The sequence below is a fragment of the Elephantulus edwardii genome, unplaced genomic scaffold (genome assembly GCF_000299155.1).
Source record: "Elephantulus edwardii isolate Elephantulus edwardi_28Jun2011 unplaced genomic scaffold, EleEdw1.0 scaffold00055, whole genome shotgun sequence".
Lineage (NCBI taxonomy): Eukaryota > Metazoa > Chordata > Mammalia > Macroscelidea > Macroscelididae > Elephantulus > Elephantulus edwardii.
The window spans coordinates 10,739,910-10,754,532 of record NW_006399805.1 but is presented as its reverse complement, the minus strand read 5'-3'; the positions used below and the strand labels follow the sequence as shown (position 1 = coordinate 10,754,532).

The 14,623-nt window shown below is 49.0% G+C and overlaps 1 protein-coding gene across 1 annotated transcript in view; it reads right to left on the bottom strand.

The window, feature by feature from the left end:
- TMEM178B (transmembrane protein 178B) overlaps positions 1 to 14,623 on the bottom strand; it is a 340,748-nt gene that overhangs the window by 200,679 nt on the left and 125,446 nt on the right. The window lies entirely within an intron of this gene.

The following is a 14,623-nucleotide window of genomic DNA, read 5'->3' as shown; positions in this document are numbered from 1 at the left end:
CCCAAGACACTCGCAGATTCAAACAACACATGTAGTGACAGTGTTTGTGTACACTCGTGTCTGCATGCACGTAAAGAAGGATACTTTATGTGTTCAGCCTTGAATCCCGGGACAGAAGTCATACATTTTGAGCCAGTTCCACAAAAACCAAGCTCCCATGAGCAGCCGCACACTCAGAATTGTTCTCATTACTGTGAAACATTCCAGTCTCCCGTTTTGGGGCAGATGAAAAAAAAAGCCCTGACACTCAAAGTAAATCTCATCCACTTGTTGCCCACCCTGCACCGGCTACCAAGTTCAACCGGGTCTGTTTCAGTTCGCTCAAGGGGACCAAGTCATCATTCTGCTCCTGCACCACAAATTGCACCAACAACCCAAAGAGCCCTGGTCACATACTCATCCTTGGTCAGGGAGGATGCGTGGGAACACAGATCTAGAGCCCCAAGAATGAGCCCATCAGGCCCTCACAAGGGCCCGCCAGGCCCAAGGCTGCCACAGCCACATCGCTGCAGCCTCAGGTCACTCGCTTTTCCAGACACCAAGAATCAAAAGCAGAAGGCTTTCCTTCCAGAAGCAGTTCTTCTGTATTCCTAGTCTTCCCACATTTCTCCACGTTCACTGTAAGTTTTTACTTCAACAGGAGAGATACTTTATTTCCTAAAGTATAGACAATCTTTGAGTACAAATCATACACCTTTAAGATACAGCACAGACATGGTCTTTGATTACATACTAGGTCAGGCGCAGGCAAGGGCAGGGCATGGTCTTCCAGGAGCTCTGTGGTGGCTTTTTTCTTACCCCTATTTTCATTCACTTGGACACTGACCACCATCTACTGACTGTATCTGGGAGTTATTAAGTGGATTCACTGACGTCCAGAGAGGAGAGAAGAAAGGACTTTACTATCTATACTCGAGTCTAATTCCTGGGCTCCAGGCTAAGGCTTGTCACCCCTCCACCACCTCACCTCTTGCTGCATCTGGTCCTGGGAGTTAGGAATTAAGTTACGTCTCTCCTCACCCCCACCCCAATAATAGATGTTTGGGAACCCTAACACTCTACCTGAGTTACAACTCTGTTTGGCAACAGTGTTTTCTGTCAGGTGAAATCAGACCCAAAGTAGGAAAGGTTCTAAATAAAATCACTTTTGAGTTCTTAAAAAAAAAATAGCAGGATAGGTGTATCCTGGAGACTGTGGCCCTCGGTCACACTTGAGGACTAGAACTGAACTCACCTGGGGGCTCAGTGCTCAGCAAAGCAACAGACAAGCCTCTAAGGTGAGCAGAGACCCTGGGGAGGTCTCACTCCTGACAGCAGTCAAGGAGACAAGATTAAAGAGGCAGCTTCTGCCCAAGGATGAAGGTCAGAAGGGGGGGAGGAGCAGAGCGGAAGTGGGAGGGGCTGAGGACCGTCATATATGCGGCCACTGCAGTTAATGACAGCAAACAAAATATGTACAATCTGTTGAGCAAAAACTAGATTTGCTTTGGAAACCTTCACTCAAATGGGGGGGGGGGGACCTGTAAGAATCAGAACAGCCACAGAGACACACAGGGAAGGCAGAGCCGTGGGAGGACTCCCCATGAGCCCAGGACAGCACCTTCCCAGGGCGGACTCTACCAGACCTGAGCTTTTCATTTCCAGAATAGTGAGGAAATTAAGTCTATGAGAGAGAGAGAAAAGAGAGGAGAGAGGAGAGAGGGGGGGAGGAGAGGGGAGGGAGGAGGGAGGAGAGAGTGAGTGAGAGAGAAGTGTGGGTGTGTGTGGAGCAGTAACATCAGGTACCTGAGACCTTGAAGGTCACTCTAACTCAGACCATCACTTATGTTTCCCTGAAGCTGCCCTGTCTCCAGGTTTGTAGTTCCTGAGCCCGGGAGACAATCTCCTATACCACTCTCAAAACAAACAAAAAATTGTTGTTACACTTCAATGACTCACAAATTTATAGGATAAGATACAGAACTAACTCAAAAAAACCAAACAGCCCATCGCCAGCCACGCAGACATACCCATGGCTAACATTTGACTTCCTTGCACGCTTATACACACATATTTCCTGAGACAATTCTAACTGCAGTGATTACCTACACAGAATTTTGTCTTCTGCTCCTTTCGATTAACATTCCAACATAAACTCTGCACCAGAACCCCATGGAAGCCCTCCTCACAATCCGTAGTGTGGATGAGCCATGATTTGGGGAACAGGCGTTCCGTCTGTGAGCACTGAGACGACTGACAGTTCCGAGTGAGGAGCCACTTAAAGACCACCCATTATGCATGTTTCATGGTGTCTCCTTAGCCTGCTGCCTGTTGGCTGCTGCCGCCTCCTTGGTTCTGACTCCTGACCGCCCTCTGGACAGAGAACAGAATGCACCCTGGTCCTGCGTCCTCCGCTCCATCGTTGCATTGGCGTCCACGGCTGCAGCCATCGGGCCAGGCCAGCTCGTCAAAGGTCTTCTTTTCTGATGAGCCTGCACTTTACCAAACATGATGTCCTTGTCAGGGAATCTGCCCTCTTCCCAGCTTATCCAGCTGCAGTTTCACAATCCTTGACCCTGACGAGTACTCTGGCGGTATAGTTTCCAGGACAGATGTGTTCCTTCTTCTGACGGTACACAGCACGTTCCACAGTCTTTACTGACATCATCATATAAAGGCACCAACCCTCTCCGATCTCCCTCAGTACTGTCCAGATTTGAACACACAAGTGGTAACTGAAAATATCATTGCTTCAATTGGACACACTTTTGTCCTCGGGGAAATCTATCTTTGCTTGGGATAAACACTCACTACCACCAACTTTATTGCAACCCACAGTGGCCCTGTAGGACCAAGAAGAATTGCCCCACAAGGTTCCCAAGGCCGTAATGTTCACAGAAGCAGACTGCGACAGTTTCTTGCCTCAGTGGTGTAAACCTTTAGGATAGAAGACGGCCCCTGTTTATCCCAGAGTCCCCGGGGGATTTGAACAGCCAACTGTCCAGTTAACAACCATGTATAAAACTACGACGGCAGGCCTCCTTCTGCTGAGAATAGACATACTTAAATTATTTAGCCCAAGCTTATGGACACCCTAAGCCTCTTGATAAATACAACCAAATTGATTTCCAGTGACGCGATATCAATTACCTCCCACAAACACGCCAGCGCTGAATGAGGGTTTTCTAATCTTGTTAGGCAGAATGAGGAGATGTTGGTATTAATTTGCCTCTCAGACTACCTGGTGAAGGAAGGTGAGTCTCCTCTGTGCTTGTTACAAACATGTGCTTCTCTCGGGCATCACGGACAGTGCCCCTGACACATTTATGTATTGAATTGATCTGTATGACCTGCGACTGCATTAAGAAAGTTAATGATTTTACCCATCACATTTGTGTAAGTATGGGCCAGTTCAGGCCTGCATGGGTTTTATTTCAGTGTAGACAAACCTACCAGGTTTTTTGCATTGTGATTTCTCTTAAACTGAGGAAATCTTACCTCTTTGTCCCTTAGTCTCTTAGTTTCCTAAGGCCCTGGACCCCCTCCAAGGCACTTCTAGCCAGCGCATGTCCAGGCCAAGCTCCTCACGCCTCCTGTGTGTTCCAGTCATTCTTGGAGGAAGGAGAGAGACATCCCTTCTAAATTGTCTCACACATTCTGGAAGATGCACGCAGTTGTCTCGGCTCTGCTGTTACCTTGTATTCCTCCTGTGTTCTGCCCGGACAGAGCAAGGAGAAAATGCCCAGATGCACATCCTCTTACACACCTAGAGCCGTCACAACAAAAAGCACAACGAGGTTGCGTTAAAGAACAGGGATTTATTTTTACATAGTCCTGGAGGACAGTCCAAATCCAGGGCATCGCTGGAAGGGGAGCTTTCTCTATTTCCTCCAGCCTCTAGTGGCTGCTGGCAGCCCCGGGCACTACCAAGCTGGCAGATGCATTCATCTCACACCTGCATGTGTCCCTCTGTGTTCAGTTTGCTCTAAGACACCACCTAGAAGTGAATACATTTAGGGCCCATCGGATTCTGGTAATGACATCATTAATACACCAAAAGGGAAAGTCCTGTTTCCAAACAGGGGGACAGTCACGGGAGGAATATATATTTTGGGGGACACAGCAAATCCACAGCACACACAGAATTGTGTTCTCTCTCTCATGCCCACTTTTTGTTTTCTCATGTAACCCCTGTCATTGTTCGGTCCCATCAAATCCACACCAACTCCTAGGAGTCCTTCCTGAGACAGCCTAGCAAAGGACTTGGCCTTCAAACACCAAACACCCAAAGTCATTGTTGTGGATTCATTCCACAGCAATTCTCTCAGTCCCTTTCTTCCTCAGTCCTAAATGTCTTCTTAACTGCTGATGAGTTGACCTCTGTTCATGATGAATCCAGGCACAAAGGGGTCCAATTACAGTGGTCCCCAGGGGTTTCATAGGCTGACCTTCAGAAGCAAATCACCAGGCCTTTCCTCCTAGCCCATCTTAGTCTGGAGACCCAGTGAAACCCATTCAACACCATTTCAGCAATCACATGCCTACTGCGGCTCCATGCAAAGTGCATCAGAATCAAACCTGGGACTCCTGGGTGGGAGGCAAGGATTCCACTACTACCCACCACATCCCACTTAGTTTCCAAGAGTGCAATGAGCAATTATTAATAAATGACTAGAGCCTTCTCTCCATCATGTGCTCCGACAAAGGAAAGGGTCCCTAAAACCTACACAGACAGCCTGCCCAGGATTGTCCACAGAGGGAGCAGTTTGTTTCTTTACATCTTTGTTTTGGCAACCAGTCCATGCTCTGAGCTCTAGGAGCCCAAGCCTCAAAGATGTACTTTTTCTCCTACTGTACCTTCCAGTTCCTTAACTTTCTCTGGGCTTCTGCAATAAAATGATAAAGTCTGATTTGATGATCTCAAATGTCACTGCTGGCTATAACACCTCATGATTAGACTCTAGTTTAAAGACACACACTTTCACTGATGGCACTAAACTCTGATCCCTCCTCATGGGACTGGAAGTGTCATGGTAATTCACAGGTGACTAAAACCAAAGTTTAAAAGGGAATCTGAGCCCAGAGTGGCTTTTTCAACGATCCTGTCTACACCAAAGAAAACGGATACATTTAGACCATGCTGTTGTTGTGTTTGCCATCAAATTAGAACTACGTAACTAATAGCTGACTCTCCAGTGGGTTTTCAGAAGCAGTAAATGACATCAGAGGAGACTGTCCACCCTTCTCACACTGGAGCAGCTGCTGGATTTGAAACACGTGCCTTTGGTATCGGAGCACAACTACTTACCACTAGGCCAGTGGAGCTCCCTACTCAGACCACAGTATTGGCAAAGGATATGGACCCTCCCATGGACTGTCAGAAAAACAAACAAATCTGTCTCAGAAGAAATACGCTTGGAGTGCTCCTTGTAAGTGAGGTGCCTGTGTCCTGTGGGCATGGAATTCAGGAAGGGCCTCTCGCTTGACCAGGGCATCATGCTTGGTGAAGCAGAGGGTCAGTGAAGAAGAGGAAGATGCTTAACGAGGTGGACTGGCACCGTGTCTGTTATAACGGACTCAAGTGTAATATTGGGTGAGGGTGGGGCTGGGCCAGACTGGGTTCCACTCTATATGCTATGAATGAGAGCACTTGACAATGAAGTATCTCCAAGCTGTTCACTTGAAAACAGTCAAGTTTATGTTATCTGAATTCACCTCAATGTTTTTAAGAACTAACTTGTGTGGACAAAGCCCAGCCAAGTAGATCATATTGTCACAGTTACTTGAATAGCCAGCTGGCCCGAGGTGGCACGTCCCCTCGCTGGGGCGGTCACGTGGCTCCTAGGTGTAGCAGCCCCTCCCTCTGGCCTGGTGTCCGAGGGTCCTGGCCCTCAGAGGGGAGCTGCAGGCGGTGCCACCCCCTGTACTGAGGAACCACGGAGAGAGCTCCTGCTGGTGCTGCTCCTCTCACCGACCAGGTGATTCTGTCACCAGGCATCTGCGTTTTTTGGTTACACACTGAGTAACTACAGCTGTTGATTACATTAATGGATCACCTCTGGAGAAGGAATCGAATTACACTTTTGAACAAATTGCAAAATGGAGATTAATTTCAAACTTTCCTGGCAGCTCTGCTACCCTTCCTGGAGCTCAGTGACGATGCTCTGCGCCAGGAGAGCCGATCATCACAGGAACACTGCAAGCGGGCACGGGCTCGGGTCACGCACTCTACCAACAGGAGTGGGGAGGCCTCCCCGCTCTGCACAGGAGCCTGGGGTGCGCGCGCGCACACACACACACACACGCGCACACACACATCCACTCAAACAGTAGGAGTGGGGAGGCTTCCCCGCTCTGCAACAGGAGCCCGGGGCGCACACACACATCCACTCAAACAGCAGGAGTGGGGAGGCTTCCCCGCTCTGCAACAGGAGGAGGGGCACACGCGCACACACACGCACACACACGCACACACACACACACACACACACACTCTCAACTAACATGAGTGGGAAGGCTTCCCTGATCCTCAACGGGAACCAGGGCGCAGACACATCCATTCAACCAACACGAGGGGGAGGGGTTGCCCGCTCTGCAACAGGAAACGGCATGTATGCGTGTGCGCGCGCACACACCCCCCCTCCACTCAACCAACATAAGCGTGGCGATTTCCCCACTCTGCAACAGGAGGGGCACGCACACACACGTCCCCCCACACACATCCATTCAATCAACACGATGTGGAGGCTTCCCCACTCCGCAGCAGGGACTGGGGAACACACACAGAGAGACACACACGTGCACACTCGTACACATGTACAAACACATGATACACACACCTATATACAGGCATACACTCCTATACATGGACACACACACGTGTGCTCACACACACACTCACAGGACAAGCCTCACTCCTCTTGGTATTCCCAAAGCACCGACAAGGAAGAGCCATGTTCTGCAGTTCTCCTGAGTACAGCTGAGTGGCCACCGAGCCTCAGTCCTCACCCCAGTCTGCGCTGGTGCTTTGAGTCCAAACACTGTCAGCCTCCTCGGGCCTGGGCAGGAACGAAAGAGCAGGTAGTGGGTTAAGTGGGGTGAGAGGGACAAGGGGAGGCCCAGGCTGCCTTGGAGATGGAGAGGAGAGACTCAGTCTCAGAGAGAAAAGGAGAGCAGGGGAGAGGACTTCACAAAGAAGAAATAATTTTTCCCAAATCCAACCCTTCATATAATCATAAAGTTAAAATTTTCAAAAACTAGTGTCTGTTCTTCAATATGGAGCTCCAGTGAAGTAGCGATTAGGAGTTGCTTCTTTGACAAGCCCAAAGCATTTGGTTCAGATCCATCAGCTGCTGCCTAGGATGAAGGGCAATCTCCTCCCAGGAGCCTGAGGGCCTCCGAAAGCCTGCCGGTCAGGTGCGAGTCAGTGCTGACTCAGCAGTTCAGCAACACTCGTCTTCAATAGACTGGCACATGTTTGAGAGACACGGAATTTTCCATGTAGAGAAACACAGGTAAAGCGAGTGTTGTCAGGGGACAAACTGGTGCAACTTTTCTAGGAAGTAAGTTGATAATTTACATAAACTTTTTTAAAAGTGTCTATCTTTTCCTTTTTAATAAAATGTTTCTTTTGTACTGGTATACTTACACAGTTTGTATACGTTGTTTTTCACACAAGCTATTTTCCATTTCCTTTTCCCACCACTCTCTCCACCCATCAAATTGTTCGACCCTATACCTATGCGTCCCACCCATCCTCACCCCTCTGCTCCCACCCTCCACCCTTAGATCCTCATATACGCTTTACTAGTTCTCTATTTCTACAATAATGGTCTTATACAGTATTTATCCTTAGGGACTGCGTTCACTTAGTATAATACACTACACTCCCTCTCAAGTTAGGTAGAAATTTTCAAAATCATTGCTCCTGCATGCTGTGTAATATTCCATCATGTGAATGGACCATAATTTTTCAATCCTTTCAATTGTGATTGGACATTTAGGCTGTTTCCATGTTCTTGTGGTGGTGACTAATGCTGCTGTGAACACTGGTGAGTAATGATTCCTCTTACAAGAATTACTGTCAAACAAATTATCTGAAACATGGCCCAAGATTTCTGCACAGTGACTACCATGAAAACATGATAACAGACTGAAATTGTCTCAACACAAACACTGAACGTCAGAGGGTTGTATAGATGATGTGTATCCACACCACAGAGTCCAATGAAAGCATTCAAATTCTGTTTGATAAAACAAAACTTTGATAAGTTTTGGTAACACGGTGAAATTCTCGTGATACATTGATGAACAAAACTAAAGACACAAAATTTCATATTAAGCACAGTTTTCATCCGTAAATAGATACACATGAAAACGACACAGGGCATTTCCACCCAGGAAGGTGTCTCTTGATGGTGGCATCTTGGAGAATATTTTCCTATTCTACACTTTCTGTCAAACTTGTCAATCACAAGCATGTTCTATATGAAGGTGTCCTGGGAGTACCCACCAGCTGTTCCTTGAGAGTCGGGTGGCCAGTCTTCTCTCATACAGATCAGAGGTTCTCCATGAGCTGAACGAACTCACTGGCAGTGTGTTTGCCTTTCTGATTCTTGCTCTGATCACTAGGTCTGTCTCAGTTAACTCACGCTGATATAATGGAAAGGCTCCAAGCAGATGGCTTTAACAAACACATCTACATTTTTGTAGTTGAAGAGGCCAGACATCCCCATTCAGGCCCGGGCTCTGGGCGGTTTCTCTCTAGCTGTTGGTTCTGGAGGAAGGACTTCCTCTCTGGCCCAGCCTTCTTTGGAGATCTCCATCTGTACCAGCATAAAACATCCCTCAGGTCTAGAAGGTCCTCGATCCAAGGGCATTGTGTCTGAAGGCATGCCCCTCTCCCAGCTCCACCTCCTGTGTGGTAGGGAGGGCCCTCTGCTTGTTGCTTGCTTCTCCCTCTTTTTCTCTCTTAAAAGAGAAAAGCTGTGACTCAAGCAAGGGTGGTGACTTGGTAACAGGGGGATGACTGTAACCAGTAAAGGAAGGATTTGAGTTACACCCTCCTGAAAGGCTGTGGCTCGAGGCACACCCCACACCAACTCTACCTCATTAATGTGTTGTGCTGCCGTATTGTTTCCAATCAAAGTCACCAGTTTTCAAAAGCAAAAAACCCTGCCAGGTACTGCTGCGCTTAACCCCATTGCTGCTTCACTATATCAATCTAATTCATTAAGAATCTGCCTCTTTTTCTCTGGCCCTCTCTCTACATGACCAAGCATGACACCCATCTCCAGAGATTGATCCCTCCTGACAGCACGTCCAGGTACAGAAGGCAAAGCCTCCCCGTCCTCTTTCTAAGGGGCATCCTGGCTGTGTTTCCTTACATATGGAGATTGTGATTTACAGAAAGAGGGTATCATTTCAAAATGAAGGCAATTCACAAAACATACTGGGAATCACAACCTGGCCAAGTTGACATATATTCTTGTGAACACACGTTCCAGTCCATGACAAAGAGAAAATGAATATGCTAAGAAGAAAACAAAAATAATAATAAGGTTAAACTAGGAAGGAAGAACCCCTGGGTGACGCAAAAGGTTAAGTACTGGGCTGCAAACTGAAAGGGCGATGGTTCAAGTTCACCCAGAGGTGCCCCCCAAGACAGATGCTGTGATCTTCTGAAAATATTAACCGTTGTGAAGACAGCGATGTGCAATCCCACCCTGAGGCACATGGGACCACCCTATAGCAAGACTGAGTCAATGACCGCTCTCCTTGGTGATGAGGAAGATAAGGATGTGTGTCTGCACCCCACGGGACCAGGGGTGGGACAGGCCGATGGGGAGGGATAAGCATGAGAGACTAAGATGGACAAACGTTTGCCGTCCACAGCACCACCTGCTGCCATGCACCGTGTCTGTGGCCCAGACGTCCGCCCTCTTGTCAAGATTACCCTGACCCAGCGTCCGGTTTCAATCTCCCTGACAACTTTCAGTACACGCTGCCCACATCCTCTACCCAGTGTGAAACATCACACGTGCAACCGCCGCTCCCTGTCTCCAGGCTGAGCCCTTGCTCGTCCTAGATACACTGACCAAGGGGGGAAAAAGTCTAAAAAAAATCATAGTACTACAATGAATGTTCTTCTCCCCCAAAGAACACTGTAGGACTGATTGTAATCACCTCACCCCGTTTTGACCCTTTGTCTGCAGTCCGTCCACTGACGGAGATGAATGAGATTCCCCTTGGGGTTCTTCTAAAAATGGAGGATGGAGGTACGTGTGTTCAGCACTTACCATGCACAGAGCAAACGATAAATACTTAATGATGAGGCTGACCACGACGCCTCAGTTCAGCACTCGTGAGCCCGGAGGCCGTGCTCCATCCCAAGCACTGCCTGAATGGTGGCGAGGCCATTGTGGACTCATCCTCACTCATCTCGTCCACTATTGGTCACCCTCCACTGGTGGACATCCCCAGAGAAGGGGCCAAGGCCACGGTGGTGTGGTACTGAGGACATCTGCCCGCTGGCACAGCAGGCACCAGCCCATCCTCCCCAGGGGCCTGTGACTATGCAGTTTTAATGAATTCAATCCCGCGGAAGGAACAGGAGCCCTGGACGTGCTGAATTATTCACGGCTGCATCTGGGAAAGCAGAGGGATCCCTCATCCAAGAGTAAGCGAGAGCTTCGCATTGATTTTTCCCTCCCTTCACAATTCCCTAGGTGAGAATCCAGTTTAGAAATCAAAAGATGAAGAAATCCTGTCTTCTGAACTCCAAGTGTGTGAATAATTAAAGTCTGCAAATGAGGCTTCACATTATGGTTACAAGTTACATTTCACAATTGCAGGTGGCACTTCTGTTCTCAAGAACGATTCTCTGAGACTTTGGGGCTGATTCACTGCTGGTATTGGGCTCCATCGACTCCATCTCATCAGGACATCTCATCAGGATGGCATGTGACAGGTGCACCTGCCTGGGTGTTCTCCAGCACAAGTCTTTTCTGGGGGCAAATCACAAGTATTTTGCCCTGTGTAGCTGTGAACCACCAACCTCTCAGGCAACATCAGAGCTGTAAACACTGCACCACCAGGGCTCCTGTGGATTTTCTTTAAAAAGAAAAAAATCCAGAGTAGTTGATACACATCAATTTATTTGTATGGAAACTAAGTTTTGTGGGTTAATGGCCACGATTAATGCAGCCTTGTTAAGAAGAGAATGAAAATGGTTGCCAACCTCAAGACTTAAGGTCAAACAGATACATAACTCATTAATTTAGCAGAAAATGGATAATCTGCACGTGTGTGGTTTACAGCCTTGAAAACCCAGCGAAGGGTCAGCTATGAGTTGGTTCTGACTTGACGGTGATGCGTTTTGAGTTAAAGCAGAGCTAGCTTTGGAATGTGATGAATGCCCTGTATGTCAAGGTATCTCGGTGCAACAACATGATATTTGCTCTTCTCTACAGGAAAGAAAAGGTAGGTTTCCAGGGCTTGTCCCATATTCATCGAGTGGTAAGGTTTGCTCTCAGAGACAAAATACAACTGTAACCCCCAAAATAAACCACCCCAACGCTACTGAGTTGCCTCTGGCTGGACGTGCAATGACCCTGCGGGACAGAGTAGAACCACCTCACTGACCCCTTTCTCCAGAGGAGCAGCTGGTGGGTTTGAACTGCTGACTTTTTACTTAGCAGCCAAGAGTTTAACACTGGGCCAGCAGAGTGCCAGCAGTCTTTTGCTCTAGTTCAGTGCAGTTCAGTCAACTCCAAATCCACAGTTGTGACCAAAATTCACCAAACTGAAACCACTGCCGTGGACTGATTAAAACTCAAAGCACTCCATCAGGTCCTGAGGCTGTAAATCCATACGGAAGGAGACTGCCCACCTTCCCCATGAAGAGCACTGGTGGATTCGATCTGCCGGCCTTTCAGCTGCAGGCCAGCACCCAATGCACCACACCACCAGGCAGCAGTCGCAAGTCCTAAGCGCTGCCATACACAACACTGATGGCAGCTCCACGTGCCCGGAGAAGAGCTGGGCCCACAGGGTTTCAGTGGCTCGTTCCTCAGCTGATCACCAATTGCCTTTGAGTGGACTCGAACCTTAAACCTTTTGGTTGAAAGCTGAGCACATTATGACACCAGAGCATAAGCCCCAAGGCCTGGGCTCACCTAGAGCAGCCCTGGTGGGTGGATGGAAGCCCGGAGATGCTGTCAGAGGGACGGCTCGGCCCTTGGAGCCCATTCCCAGGCCGCTGTTCCCCCAGGCACAGCCAGTAACATGGTGTCCTCACCGTCCTACAGACCAGCCTCCTGTCCCGACTCCATGCAGAGATCCCTGCTTCTTGTGGCCTGTCAAACCCAGGGCTCTCTCATCACCTGGCTCTGGCCCTTGCACCATGTGGACCAAAGGGCTGACCATCCTGCACCATGTGGACCAAAGGGCTGACCATCCTAAGAACCACCTCTGGCTGCCCAGATCCACAGAGCTCTGACCACTGGGAATCCAAGTCTCTCCTCCAATGAGCAATGAGCACACTGGAGCTCACACATCAACCACAGACCTGAGGTCTCCTTTCCTTACAATGGTGGTTTGTTTTAATTTCCTGGCAATTTCAAGATCCCTGGAGGGTAGGGAGCAATGACAGTATGGGGTGGGGAGGGGCTAGAGGGCTGATGCGAGGCACTGGTAATGTTAGGTAGGGGGCTGACAAAGCAGATGTTGGCTGGATGCTGCCCAGAGTCACTGCCCCCACATCCCACCCTCACTGACCACTGCCTCCTGGGAGAGGTCCAGTTGGTCACTGTTGGCACCAAGCCCCTCCTTCTCCTCCACTCCCACCCCGGCAGAGGTGGATATCTCCATGGAAACACTGCAGAACTGAGAAGCACAGCTAGATGCTGGGGTGAGCGTGACAGGATGGTGTGGGGATGTGAATGCTGATGTCACCACTATGTCACCTCCACGTCCATGCAAGTTCACACACCGCACACACCTCCCACTGCAAACCATGGGCATTCAGGCGAAGAGCCCTGAGGACAAGTTCCAAGGCTGGCCTCATTCCTAAGTGATGGAGCTGACCACATCAGGGTCCAGCCACACCCAGGGAGAGTCAAACCATCAGGTTTCCGGTTCTCACCCAAGCCTACCCAGGACACATGGACAGCCACCCAGACCGCACGGGCGGAATTAAGAAACTTTATTACCCAGGGTGCATTCATTAAGATCCACAGAAGAAAAAGGAAAGCCAGCCAGGCCCCTGTGGTGCCCTTCTCAAAATGATGTCACATTGTGGATCTGTGGAGAATCAGTCATTTACAACACTGTTTACATCTGCATATAGTGACCACTCATCGGTACCTGCAAGTCTCCTGTTCTTCTGGTGAAGGTTACTTGAAGCACAAGTTGGTTCCTCCAAAGCGAGTGAGGTTAAGCATGTGTCCACTACCTGAAAGTCACCCTAAGTAACAATAAAAGTCCCCTAAGTAGATAAATCAATTTCACATCAGCAGCTGGTTCTGGCCTGAGACCAGAAGAGAGGTAAATGTGGGTGGAGGGTTTGAGCTCCAGCACAGGGCTGCAGGCGTCAGATGTGGGGTCCAGCCTTCAATGGCAGGCACAGGCCAGGGGAGACATTCTTGAAAACCAGAGATGTCTTTGTTGTCCAGCTTTAAAGCCTCATCTGTAAGCCGAGTGTGCAAATATCAGCACTATTTCTTAGAGAAGTTGAGCCTGTTATAAATGGTGGCTGGGTTTCTAGGCTGGCCCACTAAAGTCTATTTAGCTCATAATGTAGATTAAATACCATACATTTGCAATGAAAAGCAATGAGGGGAAAAAATCCTTTTGCAACACCAGTAATTAAATGAAAGAGACAAACGGGCAAGTGGAGAATGCATGGCCTTCTCTCTTTCAACCCCAGATGGATTTTGGATGGGGGCTGGGCTAGCCCAGGGTGGAGTGGGCAGGGCTCTGCATTCTTCCTTGTAGAGACAGGGTGGCCTCTGGGGATGGGGAAGGGTGCAGTCAGTCAGTCCTTAATGATAATGAAAAGAAAACAGCAGGTTAGGGAGGAGAGAGGCACAATCCTGTGTGAAGCGAGGTTCATCTGTGCAGTGTGAGGGCTCCCTGGTGAGGAGAGCAGGAATCATCTACCCACCTCTCTCATTGGTCACTTGACCCTTCTGACTTGTTACCTCACAACTTCAAATGCTGGCTTCAGATAAACCCCTCTGAAGGAGACATCAGGGCACACACCCAGGTCCTTCACAGAGGACAAACTGCTCAGGTTCCCAGAGAATCTGGCATTCAGCAACCACTTCCTAGGTATGGCCAGCCCTAGAGGAATGGTCACCCTCTGTGGATAGTCAACCCTACAAGGATGGTTACCATCTCCAGAATTGTCAGTCCCCCAGGGTGGTCAGTCCTCCAGGATGGCCAGTCCTCCAGCATGATTATCACCTCCAGAATGGTCATCACCTCCAGGGATGGCCACCACCTCCAGGATGGTCAGTTCTCCAGGATGGTCAGTCCTCCAGGGATGGCCACCACCTCCAGGATGGTCAGTTCTCCAGGATGGTCAGTCCTCCAGGGATGGCCACCACCTCCAGGGATAGCCACCAACTCCAGGATGGTCAGT